The 14,181-nt window shown below is 39.9% G+C and overlaps 1 non-coding gene across 1 annotated transcript; it reads left to right on the top strand.

Moving 5' to 3' along the window:
• Nucleotides 1-13,570: 13,570 nt before the first annotated feature.
• trnai-aau (transfer RNA isoleucine (anticodon AAU)) lies at nucleotides 13,571-13,644 on the top strand. The gene has a single exon. It is a non-coding gene; the product is annotated as a tRNA-Ile (tRNA).
• The last annotated feature ends 537 nt before the right edge of the window (nucleotides 13,645-14,181 follow it).

Genomic DNA, 14,181 nt, shown 5'->3' with positions numbered 1-14,181 from the left:
TTTTTTTCATCAATATTTTTGCAAATACATCCTACTTCCATGCATTTGGGTCCTGAATAATTTCACAGACTTGAAGTGTGAAGTCCTAATATAATATATTACAGCATATTAATTCATTTTGAAAAAGAAAATTGCTCTCATTCCACTCCTGTCGTCGTTTTAGAAGAATGACATGGCTCACGTTTTGTTTTATTTAACTATATATTTTAATTGATGTCAAAATGGAAATTACATTTCATTCCACTTTGTATTGTTGTGTTAAGTGAAAATGGTTTTGTTTTGATTATTAATGCATTACAGCATTTGGACTGACCCACCGAAATAAATGGACCTTTAACTCATTCAAAATGTATTTAAGGTCCCCAATTTCGTCTTTTATTGTACACCTGTGTGATATTATCCATGATTACAATGTGTCTATTGGTGTCCATTTTCATAAATTGTATTTTTTTTTCCAACAAATATTTACTGCAATTATGAACATTAAATTTTTAAGATCTCATTTAAAATTCTTATGTTGGTGTGAGAGAAAAGAGATGTTTTTATTACTTACATAAGCTGAGGTCCCCCCTATTTCAGCAGTTCATTAATTAAATAAATCATATCAATAGTCAGGTGCATATCCACACATTTTTACATCTTATTTCCGTTTCCTTTTTATTTAAAAGGCTTTGTCCTCGCTTCAGGTGCTGCTCACTCCGAAGTTTGTTGCTAATTAGCTCCCTGCCTCAAAGTCTTGATTTCTACAAAAGAACTGGATAAATCAAATCAACGCTAGAAGCGCCTTGCATCTGATATGTTTGAGTTTCCATTACCTCACGGAAGACAAAACAGAAGTTCTTTTGCAGGCCATGTTCTTTTGAAATATTTCTAGTGTCCCTGAACTTATTATTATCATTATTTCCTCTACCTGAGTCTACGTAGTCTAGGGATGCTCTATTTAAAACCCACTAAAACATGAGCCCTATTTCGGCATCGGGCTGGTGATTAACAGAAGATATCATTAATAACGGGAGCAGCACCACCTGGGTTCTGTTCAACATACATCTGCTCCACGTGCAATCCTGCCACCATTTTACACATGAGGACTCTGGAAACCGACTGGGCTTATGTGCACGACTGGATCTTTTTATTATTTATTGCGTCTTTGTTTTGGGAGTGACTCTCCAAATTGCAATCTGCAAGGGTTTGCACGGAAAAGGTTTCTTGAAACTTGACTGTTTTTTTGTTGGTGAACCACTATAAAAAATGTAGCACATCTCTCACAGTTTGTTTATTTATTTTTTGTATTTTCATGGGACAACACTGAAGAAATTATAATTTGCTACGATGCAATGCAGTGTGTTGCAGGATTTTTTTTTAACCGGCCATTTTTGTCGTTGATGCATCAGACAATTATGTCACTCAAATTTAATTATACACTCAAAATATTTAGAGTTGGGCATTGAGACTTGTGAATGGATTGTAACGATTATCATGGACTATTTTGTTATGTTGGCATTGTGTCTCAGCAATGCCCACCTGAAGAGGAGCATTGCTGAGACCAACAAAAGTGTGCGCGTGTACTCACCACTTGCAGCATAACTAAATGAAGAGTCTTCTCAGTGGAACACTTACGACAAGATGATCTTGCGCAAAAGAGGTTGGCAGGTAGTATAACTTGCATACATTAATGGCGTGTGTGTCTGATGACCTTCATGCTTCCTCTCAATATATATATATATATATATATATATATATATGTTGGTATCCTGGTCAAACGTTTGAAAGCACCATCTAAACATTTCTTAGATTAATAAATATTGAAATATTGCTGGAATTATTTTAATTATTTCACAAACAGTACATTGCCAAGTACAGGAGGTGACTTGTAAGTAGTTTTCATCCCTGTATATGCACTATTTTTGGCCCATCAGTTTACTTATTCTCATTCATGAAGCACAAACAGACAAACTTAAAAAAAAATAAATAAAAAAAAAACGAGTTTCAGACGCGGTCTTGCAACGTGCTTTACAAGATGCAATCACTGCTGGTATTTTTCTACGCCGACAACTAGCACGTATTTTGAAGTGAAATGGAAGGAGGAAGTGTGAGAAGAGGCCCGTGAGGAGTAAACGGAGACAGACAGGCCAACAGACAGAGTGACAGAGAGGAAGAAAGAAAGTAGGCGCTACAGACAGCAAAATGAGCAGGTGATAGAAGTGAAGTGAGAGAGAGAGAAAGAAGAGGGACGACCTGAGAGGAATCAAACAGGGGCTCCGTGCAGCAGAGCTATGTCGACAAATGAGCGTGTTATGGCTGCCCGCTGGGACTTCCCCGCCAGATCGTTTGTGCTGTTTCCCAACGTGTTGTGAGGAGCGCCACAGCCCCACATGGGGAACACGTGAAGGCGTCAAGATGGGATTGCTTAAGACACATGAAAACAAGGTGTTTTTTTGATGCCATCTCCAGCGGACAAAAGCCTGATTTCCTGTTTTTGCTTGTGACACAAAGGGTGCTGTGTAGTTTGCAGTTTGTTGTTGTTGTTTTTGATTGTCAGGGCTGTAAATAACTAAACACACAAGACGACAAGAAGTTGTGGAGGGGCTGCGGATAAGAGCCGGAATAAATCTGACACAATTTCTCTTTCTACTCCTGTTACAAACAAGCAAACAGTTTGCTCACCTTTGTCTCTCTCCATATTTGCCCTGTGATTTACTGCCGAGCTGTCCAGCGTGGCGTCACCCGGAAGTCAGCGGTGATAGGCTCCAGCTCCCCACAAACAAGAACAGGTGACGCTGCATAGAAAATGGATGGACGGATGGATTTCACATCTGTTGTGTGACTTGGATTCTCACATATACGTTTTCCAGTTTCTTGGTAGGACATTTCTTAAATCGTTCTTCCATACTTCAGCCCAATTTTTAATTCATTGGAGAAATAACAAAACAATAAACGAGACCGTGCAGGAATGTTAAAGGGTGATGGCACATGTCTTAGTCTTTGCACATCCCCCAACACACACACACAACCTGAAATTATGCCACGCGCAACAAAAGAACAGCCGGTGAAGAAATAGAAGCTAAATATAAAGAGACACTATGCATTCCCCCGGTCATTCACAGAGCCTGCACCCAATCACAATGCTCCACCAGCGGTCATTTATCACTCACCCATGCACACGCACTAAAAAACAAGAAGTCGCCGTCAAATGCATGACTTGTAATTTATACAATCTCTGATGAACGGCCCAATAGATGCATTAACATTAAAGAAGATGCCGTCCATTCTTACAGTTTCGTCTACGTATCAACTCAGCATCTTGGCAGCTACATTTGTCCCAAAAAGCTTTTTTAATGCTTAAATGAAAATTTTAATGAGGCCGTGTCTCGCCGTTCTCGTCGAGCCTTTAAGAGCCCCTCTAAATCATTAAAACTTGCTCTTTCTTTGATTTCAAGGTCATTTGAAGAAATAAGGCAGCCTTAAGTGGCCCTCAGACCAAAAGTGGCCTATATGCCCACGACCGCAAATGAATGTAGCCTAATGCTTTTTAATTTGCATTCGTCTTTCTTTAAAAAAAAAAAAAAAGCTCTGAAGAGTCATCTCCAAATTCTAGCGGGCTGAGATGGCACTTGAGAGGCCCGGCGGTCATTAGCAGCAATGCAGATCCTCGAGAAAAATAAAATAAAATAAAAGCAGAACGCCATTCTTTTCTTGTTTTATGTTAAGCCCATTAACCTGCTCGCCAGACGCTACGATATTTCTGCCTGACTGAGAGGGCTTGCATATCCACACGAAGGCTTCTAGAGGCCAAAACACATGCAAGGACGCCATTCAACACCCCAAACAAGAGAACATGACGTTGGATTTAAGTGCGGGATCAAATGCGTTTAATCTGGTTTTCTCTCCTTTTTTTTTCTCTTCTGCTTTCCGTTGAAAAGAATTTAGCGGCTGAAATGGTAGCGTCAATGCGAGCATTCGCATAAAAACCAACACGGCGCTTTGAGTGCAAGGCCACAGATGAACATTTTAGGGTAACGCATTGAACCGATGAGACGGCGAATAACAGAGCATCCTATTAAACACAAGCAGGGCGAGTCATCCGTATTCTCTTTTTCCTGACTATCTTTCTTTTTCAATTCACCGTCGCGTGTCCCTCTTCTTTCACTTTCATTTCCTTCTCTCTGTGTATGTGCCTGAGTGTGCGCGTGTGTGAAAAACTGAACATCTCCAGTGAAATTGGTTTTCCGTGGAGAAGCTGATGGATCACTCTGTGCTTCTGACGGGAGAAGAAGATTGTTTATGCCATACGGCCAAATGCATGTATGCGCGCACACACAAACACAAACGCACGCGAATGGGGTGAGAGGACAAGGGGAGTGTTTATGCTGAAGCAGAGCGAATTTTTATGAGCTGTAGATTGCTGTTTATAGGAAACTACACTTTTAAAATGCAGAGATGTAATCGAGATTGTAGCGTTGGCAACAATGAATTATAGTTTTGAGGCAAAAGGCTCTTTCTCGTCCTCCATTTTCTCAGCGCGCACGAGCTGCATGCAGATTACTGGCAAAATTGTTATTGCGTTTAGAAACAACTGAGTTCAAAAGCTGCCGTGCATCATGAGCACATGAAAGCTTTTTTTTTTTTTTATTACAGTGTGAGAATGCCAAATTGTTCTTTCTCAAAGCCAGACTTTTGTTTCAAAACGTACAATTGGAAGATCCATGCTATGCTATTGCTGCAACTGTGCATGAATTCCGGAGTCAAACATTTAGATGCCTTATGATCATCTTATCGGGAGCGAGGAATTGAGTGTCAAGTGTGAAATTTCACACAGGTTTCGTCCCACCCCTCTGTCGGCTCTGTTACTACCACTAAAGGCAGAATATTAGCAGCGTGACTTGCTGTCCCCCTTCTGTGCCATGAGTGCATTTGGTCCCCAAACTTTTTCTCTCACCGCCAGTTGTGCAGAGTGGGCTTCGTAGCTCGTTTGTGGGTTTAATAATAGCATAATGCATCAAGAGTGCGATGTAACAGAGAGAAGTCAGTCACTTTTCAAAATAAAATATCTTTCAGCCTAGAATAATAAATAAATCAGAAGTATAGTAGTTATTTGTTTTTTTTTTCCTTTCATCAGTGCGGCCCAAAGTGGCCTGCAGACCGCTAACCTGGTGGTTGGGGACTAATGTTTTCGGCACAAAGTCGTCCCAGAAAACCAGCAAAAAAATCTTGGTTTTATCAGGCTGAAAATTTAATGTTCGTACAGAGTAATTAGAAATGTTGCAGATGTAAAGTTGATTATGATGATGATGATATAGAACAAAAAAAAAAAAAAAGCAGGGTTCATCACCTTTTACGACTTCTGGCTTTTTTTTTTTTATTTTCAGATTCAAGCTTTGACAGGCAGTTGAAATCCCATTCATTCCTTTGTGCAGATAGCACACCAAAACACAAACCGTATGACACATTTACATTAGACCAAGCCTAACCGTGAATTTAGAAATTGCCTATATTACTACCATTGACAGCTAAAGACGTCAAAGATCCATTTTTTTTACTCCGCTGGTCATAAATGAGTTCGTAGTTTAACCCACAATTGTACCACATATTGAAATCCCAAAGTACTTCAAAAGAATTTGTGGTTCCAGTCCTCTCAGCTACACCCGGGTGTCATCAACATTTTCCTGTTAGTCAGGCTTTCAAAATAAAAGCGTGCCAGAATGATAAGGCTCACCATGAACTTTCCTCTGACCCACTGGACTGTAGCTTTCTGCTAAGACAGGACCTCGCTAACCTCAGCCAGGTACTATAGGCATCAGGCACATCTTACCGATGACCCTGTTTGCCTCCCAGAGCTGCTCGTGCACTTCTGAAGATTATAGGTGATGCGTATATTTCAACAACAAATACAACTCCAATCGGAATGCCGCTATAGCACCAAATCCGAGTGGTCAAAGAAGCTGTTAGTTGACGTACCAAATGCAGTGATGAGGAAGTGGCCAGACGTATAGGCAGAATTTTTTTCCGTGGGGTGGCCAGGTTAACACAATGCTCACGGAGGAGTGCAGGCCATACACACGTGCGTGCGTCATTCGGATCCTTCTCGAACTGAGAAGCAATTTTTTTTTTAAACCATACCATCCACAGTCAGGTGTTCATGAAATAAAACACACTGATCCTAATTTTGCAGATAATTCTTTTTTTTGGTGTGTGTGTCACATAATCTTCAATGGTTCACCATTGCCACCCGTAGCCACCATGTAGCTCCGCCCCTGGATGAGGCAAAAGAGGTGGGCTACATGCTAAGCTAACGGCTAAAGCAGTGGTAGGCAAACCTTTTGATTGGCGGGCCACAATGGGTTATAAAATTTGACAGAGGGGCCGGACCAGGAGCAGATGCAAGGAGTGTTTTGGTAACCTCACCTAATTGGAGAAACAAAAATACATTTAATTTTAAATGAAAGTGAACAAAAGTATTACAACAATATATATGTCTTTGAAAAACTACAGTATTTAGAAAATAAAACATTAACAAGGTTTATTCATTTAATTTTTTTCAAGTTCGGCGGGCCGGATTAAAACGTTTAACGGGCCGCATGTGGCCCCCGGGCCGTAGTTTGCCCACACCTGGGCTAGAGCTATGTGACAACCGCTAGTTAGCCTGTTGCTAGTCAAGATCAACAATGAAATGAATGAGCGAAGACCCGTGAGTCATGGCTGTGCACTGATTTTGACGCTTTACAGGAAAATAACAAAAAGACGAATTTTGACGCATGAAACAGAGAATAGGTTAAAAAAAATGTTTTTTTTTTAATTCGAGAATGTTGCACCGTGAACATCCCTTGGTCGACTTGAAAGGCATTCCCGATACAAGACTTTGAAAATCAGATGGAAAAAAAAGATTTATTTTACAATAATGTTCTCAGCGTCCTGACGGACCACTTTGGATCTTTGCAGCGTGACCATAAATGTTTATGTGGTGCTGCGGGTATCGCCCTTCAGCATGGATGCATGAGGTAAATGCGCCAAATTATTGATCTTCTACAAATGTCATATAAATGTCTTTATCAATGACATGCAAGGAATAAACACTTTGGCATTGTTTTAATAAATGTCATTCTGTCTCCTCCCACTCTTCAGAACTCAATCCCAATGAAAAGATACTCTCAACGACTATTGAATGACCAATATTATTCATGCTAAACACTCACACGCAGGCCGCTTTTTTTTTTTTTTTATGAGACATAACATTCACACTGCATTGTTTATATTTGCTCATCTTGCTGTGTACTTAGCACAAAAGGCTCTTTCAATTGTTTCGCTCCGTGGCTGCTGATTTTAACACCACAGACTGAAGTCCGGGCGGGTAGGTTGTGCTGGGGGCGGCAACTATTCAAATGTAAAATGACCACTGCGGTACAGTGCGGCGGCGGTTTGCTCCCCTACGCTTGTCTCCACGGCGGCCATCTTAAAATGAAACGACTGTGCGTTTGATGGTGTGTGAATGTGCATCTGTGTGTGTTTGATAGAGTGTAGCGCTGAGCTGCGGCGAGGAATGGTGAGATGGCGTGAGGTTGGCGCATGTGTGTGTGTGTGTTTGTGAGGCAGCGGGTGATAAATCAGAACTAGGTAAAGGCTTTTTAATGCAGCGGACCCCCTCTCCCAACCTCCATCTTCTGTCAGGGCTCAGTAAAAGATGAGAGCCCCCTGGGGAAGTGCACTAGCCCGCAGCATAGTACTGTTACACCGCAGGTCAGCACGTGCACGCGCACGCACACACGTCGAACCGTAAACACACACATGGAGGCTTATGCATGGGCTTTGTGAATGAGTGAATACATGAATAACTGAATCTATTGAATACATGAATATATAAATCACATTTTGTATGAGCCACCTTTATTGATGAGCACACCTCCACAAATAAATGCGTTTTCTCAAATGAATTCCTAAATGATTTATAGCCTGTGATATTGCATTTATATTGGTAAAACTGTTTAGGAAGAAAACAGAATGGATATTTGGCGCATTTCTGCTCCCGAGGTCAAGCAACATCTCGGTTGATGATGTGCTTTGAGTCTTGAAGGGGTGGCCCCCACGTTTCAAGGAGCCGGATATGAAAAATATGTGGAATTTGCCAACATCTGACAATACTTAGTCAGCAATATATCTTCTGTCTGATAGAAAAATGTGTTCTGAATAGCAGATACGCTCCCTTTTGTAGCATGCCTTTTTTAATTTGACTTTGAGGCAGAGCACTGTGGACGTGTACAGATGCTGTGCGGCTCTTTGTGGATGTCGAAGACCCCTGCAGCTTGGCACAAGGACGTAAACACTTACGTGCATAATCCTCGATAATGTGTCCGCAGGGTCAGTTTGGGGTGACGTCCACATTTTTTTGCTTGTTTGAAACTAACAATAAAAAAGCAGACTGTCCTTTGCAGTACGTTATTTTATTTACTCTATATTGGGGGGTCAAAGTGTGGCTGAAAATGCATTGTATTGAAGCTAACTTACCCTTTAAGTCATGAAATAATATAGCCACGTTTTTAGAAGCATCGTCACTCTTTGAATGTCATTATCATGTGCAGGTGTATTGCAGTAACTTTAATTAATGTAAAAAATTGATTCAATAACGACATTTCTAATGAATATGTGATGAGGTGAGAATCATGTTTTAGTGGATGTGTTTGGCGGAGCAGGTGCATACAGGTTGACTTAAATCTGCTGGACGGTCAGATTTTTTACACACACACCCATGTATCCATGGCAACCACCAATGGTATATTTCGCCCTTACCTGGGAATACAGACTGGAGCGTCCAAGTGTCTTAGCATTCACAAGCCATCTTATCTGCATGCGTCAGTTTAGTTTGATCCATTCAAAGCTTTTTACAGCAATCCATCATTTTACACTCACTTTAGCCCTGACAGTTGAATTAGCAGGACCAATATTCATTTTTTACAGTACATGCCATTATGATTCTCATCCCTTTAACACTCTACCCATTGTGAAATATTTTTTGGAATATTACGAATTTATTCTTTACTATTTTTGGTTGTGTTGAATAAAACTACATGTCAATAATTTAATTTGAAAAGAAAAGTCTGGCAACAAAACTTACTATTTTTGATTTGTGTTGGAAGTCAAAATTAAAGCAAATGAAAATTTAATATTTTACACCACTTGATTAAAGCGGAAAAAAAACAAGAGTTTCAGCATTTTATTAAACAACACAAACATATTTAGAAAACACTTCCTGATGCCCCAAAATGTGATGATGTTGATTTTCATCTTACACATAATGAAACCAGTTTGTTTGTGTACATTCGCGTTTAGTATGTTTTTATGTTAACATTTTACTGTACAGATCTATTTTTCTTCATGGAAAACATTTAACACAAAATGAAGAATAATGGCATTTCAATTTATTTCAATCGAAAAAACAGATTTGCCATATGAGTAATCCACAGTAAATACAGGCTTTATTTTTCCAAATAAAAGCACTGATCCGATTGTTCTACCACCGGTTAAAAGTTGAATCAGGTAGTCTGGCGCTCGAGCCAAACACATGCCATCATTTATATGTCTTTGAGGGCAAAACGGAATTTTGAGCCGCACACCACATTCCTGAACAAATAGTCGTTCAATCACATTTGAAGAAGTTATCAGGAGTTTCAAAGAGCTCAGCTGGTGCCTTAAGTCACAGGAAATTCACTGGGACATCTGGAAGTATGCGCGCAGATTATTGCTCATTTAGTTGCTTCGAGACACCTGCAGGCAAAGCATTCAGGTGGCCTAAAATAGTGATTCACAACCAGGGCGCACGGGCGGATCATTACGATTTCAGTATCCAGACTTTTTTTTTTTTTTTTGGTGTGTTGTGAGGTTTTTAAAATGGAAAATGGGGGCTTTGACGCAAACGTTTGGACAATCTGACCTAAAACACAAACAGATGAGACCTTAAGCAGACTGTTGTGCACCTGTGTATAATCCCCAAAATGCCCTGTGGGTGTTCATCCTGTCCATTTGCTACTTGTGTCCTAATTCATTCAATAACAGGACGATAAAAGTTGGTTTCCATCTATTTGGTGCCTGCTTTTGATAAAAAAAAAAAAAAAAGGTATTATTTGTATGCCTTACTGTGCATGCCTCAGATACATGGAGCCAAATCCAAATCAGAGCAAGTAAAATCTATAACCATTTAGTCATGACTTTAAAGGTGTAGTTTAAAAAAAAAAAAACATATGTCAATAAATAAATAAATAAATGTCAGGATTGTATAATTGTAGTGCATTACTTTTTCTACAATTCTCTATTAATTTTAATAAATAAGACATATTTCTGAGAGATCTCTGTATAAGAATATTTGAAAAACATGACAGTTTGCAGTATAACTGGTATGTAGTTTCAGAAATTGTCTTGTATAAACACAACATTGACTAAGAGAACATTTATTTTCCTGACTTTTTGTTTAAAAAAAAAAAAAAGAACGTCAATTGTCTCCATTTCTTCCAAAACATCACCCAAAGTCCTGACTTGAACTCAGACGGCGTTCGGCTTTAAACCTAACTCATGTTTTAATGCCTCAAGCTGCCAGATCCCAACTGTGGTGTTAACACATGATCAAACATTACTTCTCATCTCAGGTTGACACAAGCCACAATATTTGACATATCTGCAGCACCCAGTCGGTCCCCCGAAGGAAACATCAGACGGTTCCATCAAGCTATTCCGCAACGTTTGCTTTCGTCATCCATGTTGTGGATGTCCTAATACAGCTTACTTGACAACATTAGAAAAATGAAGCTAATTCTAGGCTCCTCCAAATTCCATAAGTACGTGCCAAATATGATGCTCCTTCCTCAAGGTCAGAGATGCAACCACAGCATGGAAGCTGTGGAAATGACTTCCTTATTTTGGGTGTGATTGATTGTCCCCCTGACCTGTTAGACTGAAGAGGTGCTTAGGAGGAGGAGGAAGACTACAATAATTGGGCCCGGTGGTATCCAAAGCCCGGCAGGTGTGCGGCTAACTCTCCAAGTTCTGAACTCTCAAGCACACCTAGGATTTAACTACCTCGGAGGAATGTTTTTCAGTTTTATTTCAGGCTTGTCTTTTATTGAGCAGATGAAACGTGAGCGATACAGCGCTCCTATTGACATTTTAGACAAGGCACAACATAAGAAAAAGAAATTACACCGGTGTCAAAAACTAACAAATAACGACTTGAATGTTAGGTTTTCATTTTTATTAATGTGCAATCTTTCATTTTAAATCTACAAAAAATAGTGCTATCAAGCAATTACATTTTTTTAACTAATTAATCGGGCAAAATTCCATAATTGTGATTAAACACATTTTTTTCTACAACAATTTTTTGTGAAGCTTTTAACAGATATTTACTTGAATATTACCTTGTAATTAATGGTAAATCACCAAATATGAAGTGTATTTTAAATCAAAGACTGTTCTAATAGCTTTCTTTGATCCTTGAAACGATTCTCAAAACTTATTCAGGACATTGTTGTAAGCGCCACACTCCAGCAGTGTTGGTTTGCGAGGCCCAATGGTAACTTAAGCAGGGTGTTTTGTTCTGAGATGATCTGCTAAAGATGTACAGCTAATGTGGTACAGTGTTTGACTTTGGCTTTGCAAGATAAACAAATTAATTTTTGAAGTAAATGAAACTGAGTTAACTGAGTTAAAATATTGAATTGCATGAATTAAAAAAAAAATAATCTTGAGTTAACGCTTTCATTTTGAAAGCCCAACCAAACACAGTATACAAGTGCACATTACTTTAGAAAGAGATATTATTTTCTGTCTTTTAAAACTATTTAATCAGAAAAATCAGTGACTCACATGAAAGAAATGGAGATGAGGTACAAGCGGATAAAGAGGCTCATCAAAGAAGGAGATCTAGTTAGGGATTCAATGCCCTATAATTCCCTTTCTCTTAAAACCTTCGTCAGTGGGGGCACATGGCCAATTTGCTCCATAAATGGCTACGTGTGAACGTGCAGATTGCTTTGCATAGCCGCTGGGAACAGGGGGGGCTTCTTCCTCCTTTGCTTCTCCACACGGAGCCTGTGAATTGGAAAAGATCCAAAGACAGATAGGCTTAATGCGGCCTTCGCTACCTGCCGAAGTCCAGAGCCTTTTTCCAACACGCGGCTAATTCAATCCATGCTCTCACTCAATTAATAGACTTTAATATACTCCTTCGGCTTTATCTTTCCTGGGTACTGGGAGACCTCTATTAAGAGTTGTAGAATAATATCGGCGAAAAAAGGTTTATGATGGAAGTCTCGTGGAATGTTAAGACAATGACATGTCCCAGTGGCGTTAACGGTGATCATATATGCATCCCTCATCTCTCTTTCTGGGACTTGAAGTACATGAATATAATGTAGTGCATAAAATATTGACAACCAGCTGCTCCTGGCTCTGGCTTTATGCACATTACTACAGGCTTCATTAGTCAAAATGTCCCTGGTGAGAGGCGGGGGATTTCCAAGTGTCCACGGAATGATGGTTTTACATGCCAGGTATGTCAGAAAGGTCCCAGTACTGTTGTCACAAGTGATATATTTCAAACCCAAACTACAAACTATGAGTTTCCCCCTTTAATGCGGGCCAGACGTTCAACCGGTACGTCTACTAAGAGATCCTGTGAGCTTGGCTGCGTTCAGTGCGGAAGGAAGAGGATGACAGCATGCCTCGTCACAATGACCTGAGCATCTGACAGTTCCTAGCTATGAAGAACAACACCGTGCTGGAGCAACCAAGCGACTCAGTCTAAATATCACATTATTTCCCAAAGTCAAGGGGACTTGTTTTGAAGACGTGAACAAAATTAAGATGGCCGCCATGAGTGCTGCTCAGGATCTGGGAAGAATACTTTTAGGAGTGGATGGTAGAGAAGGCTAAAAAGAGGGACAATTTCAAAGGGAAAAAAAATGTAGTTTGCATTTAAAATATATCTTTTGCAATAGCAGTCCTGGAACTTTTTGGACACTCTTTTATGAACTGCTCATCTACCATTGTAAGCCTGTGTCTAAAATCCAATGAGACACCACGGTATTGATACAAAATAATGGAACCAGAAATAATCTTTTCCAGGGTCCAATTTCCACAATCATATAGCCTTTATACCTGTATTGTCTTAACATGTTAACATTGTGCAAGTGTAAAGTTAACCGCAGTAGGTAAAAACAAGAAATTGCGACTAGTACCGCACTCATAATGTTGATGAAGCATGACCATCGGCTCATTTATAAATCTCAATTTGTGCAAGTCAGGAAAAAAGTTTCAAAATAAGTTAAGCCCAGGACCGCAACGTTACGTTGATAAGCAACAGATGCTGGCTATATGGGTAAGAAGCAGATGTGAATCATCTTCATGCGTCATATCTTCTCCAGTTTAAATTGTGTTCTCATTCGCATCTTTGAAGGTGCGTGACTGTTCACTTCTTTCTTGTGAAACATCAAGTTCCAGTCAGTTACGTGGTCATTAGCAAATATTTCCCGGCATGCTCACATTTGTGAAGCTCGATTCGTGATTAGGTCAATGTTCATCTAGACAATATGGCCGGTTAGTTCAGTTGGTTAGAGCGTGGTGCTAATAACGCCAAGGTCGCGGGTTTGATCCCCGTACGGGCCACGGATTTATTGAAAATCTACATGATGCAAATTGTTTTGTTGTGCTTCACTGGAAAAGCTAGAGATGAAAAAATTTGTTTTTAATGTTCATTAAATTGGATTATTTGCACTGGATGTAAAAATGTATTTCATACTTCTCTTATATTTAATTATGAAAATGATTCTTTTCATCTTAAACTTTTTGCACCTTATCCTACTTAATTCTCATTAACACATGTCAAGATAACGTCCTATGTTAGGTTTCTGATCATTGCAGCCAAGATTGATGGTTTTAGCAATCAGCAATTAAACCCCAGTGATCAGAGTGTAAAACAGCAGGGTGGGGGTGGAGGGAAAGAGGAGGGATGTATCGCACCCCCCCCCCCCCCCTTCCCACCACAACCCTCCTTCTCCTCTCGTCAGCCAGGAAAGGCTTCACTCAGCTGGGGTGCGTTTCGCCCGGGGCTGGGCTCACTGGTGGAGGTTAACTCCAGCATAAATAAGCATCTTTGGACTCATTACAGGGATTAGAGAGTAATTCGCCTGCGAGGAAGAAGAC

Source organism: Idiotropiscis lumnitzeri, chromosome 19 (genome assembly GCF_059441095.1).
Source record: "Idiotropiscis lumnitzeri isolate Australia: NSW breed Sydney's pygmy pipehorse chromosome 19, RoL_Ilum_1.0, whole genome shotgun sequence".
Classification (NCBI taxonomy): domain Eukaryota; kingdom Metazoa; phylum Chordata; class Actinopteri; order Syngnathiformes; family Syngnathidae; genus Idiotropiscis; species Idiotropiscis lumnitzeri.
Note: the sequence above shows the minus strand (reverse complement) of the source record. Positions and strands in the feature narration are given on the sequence as shown.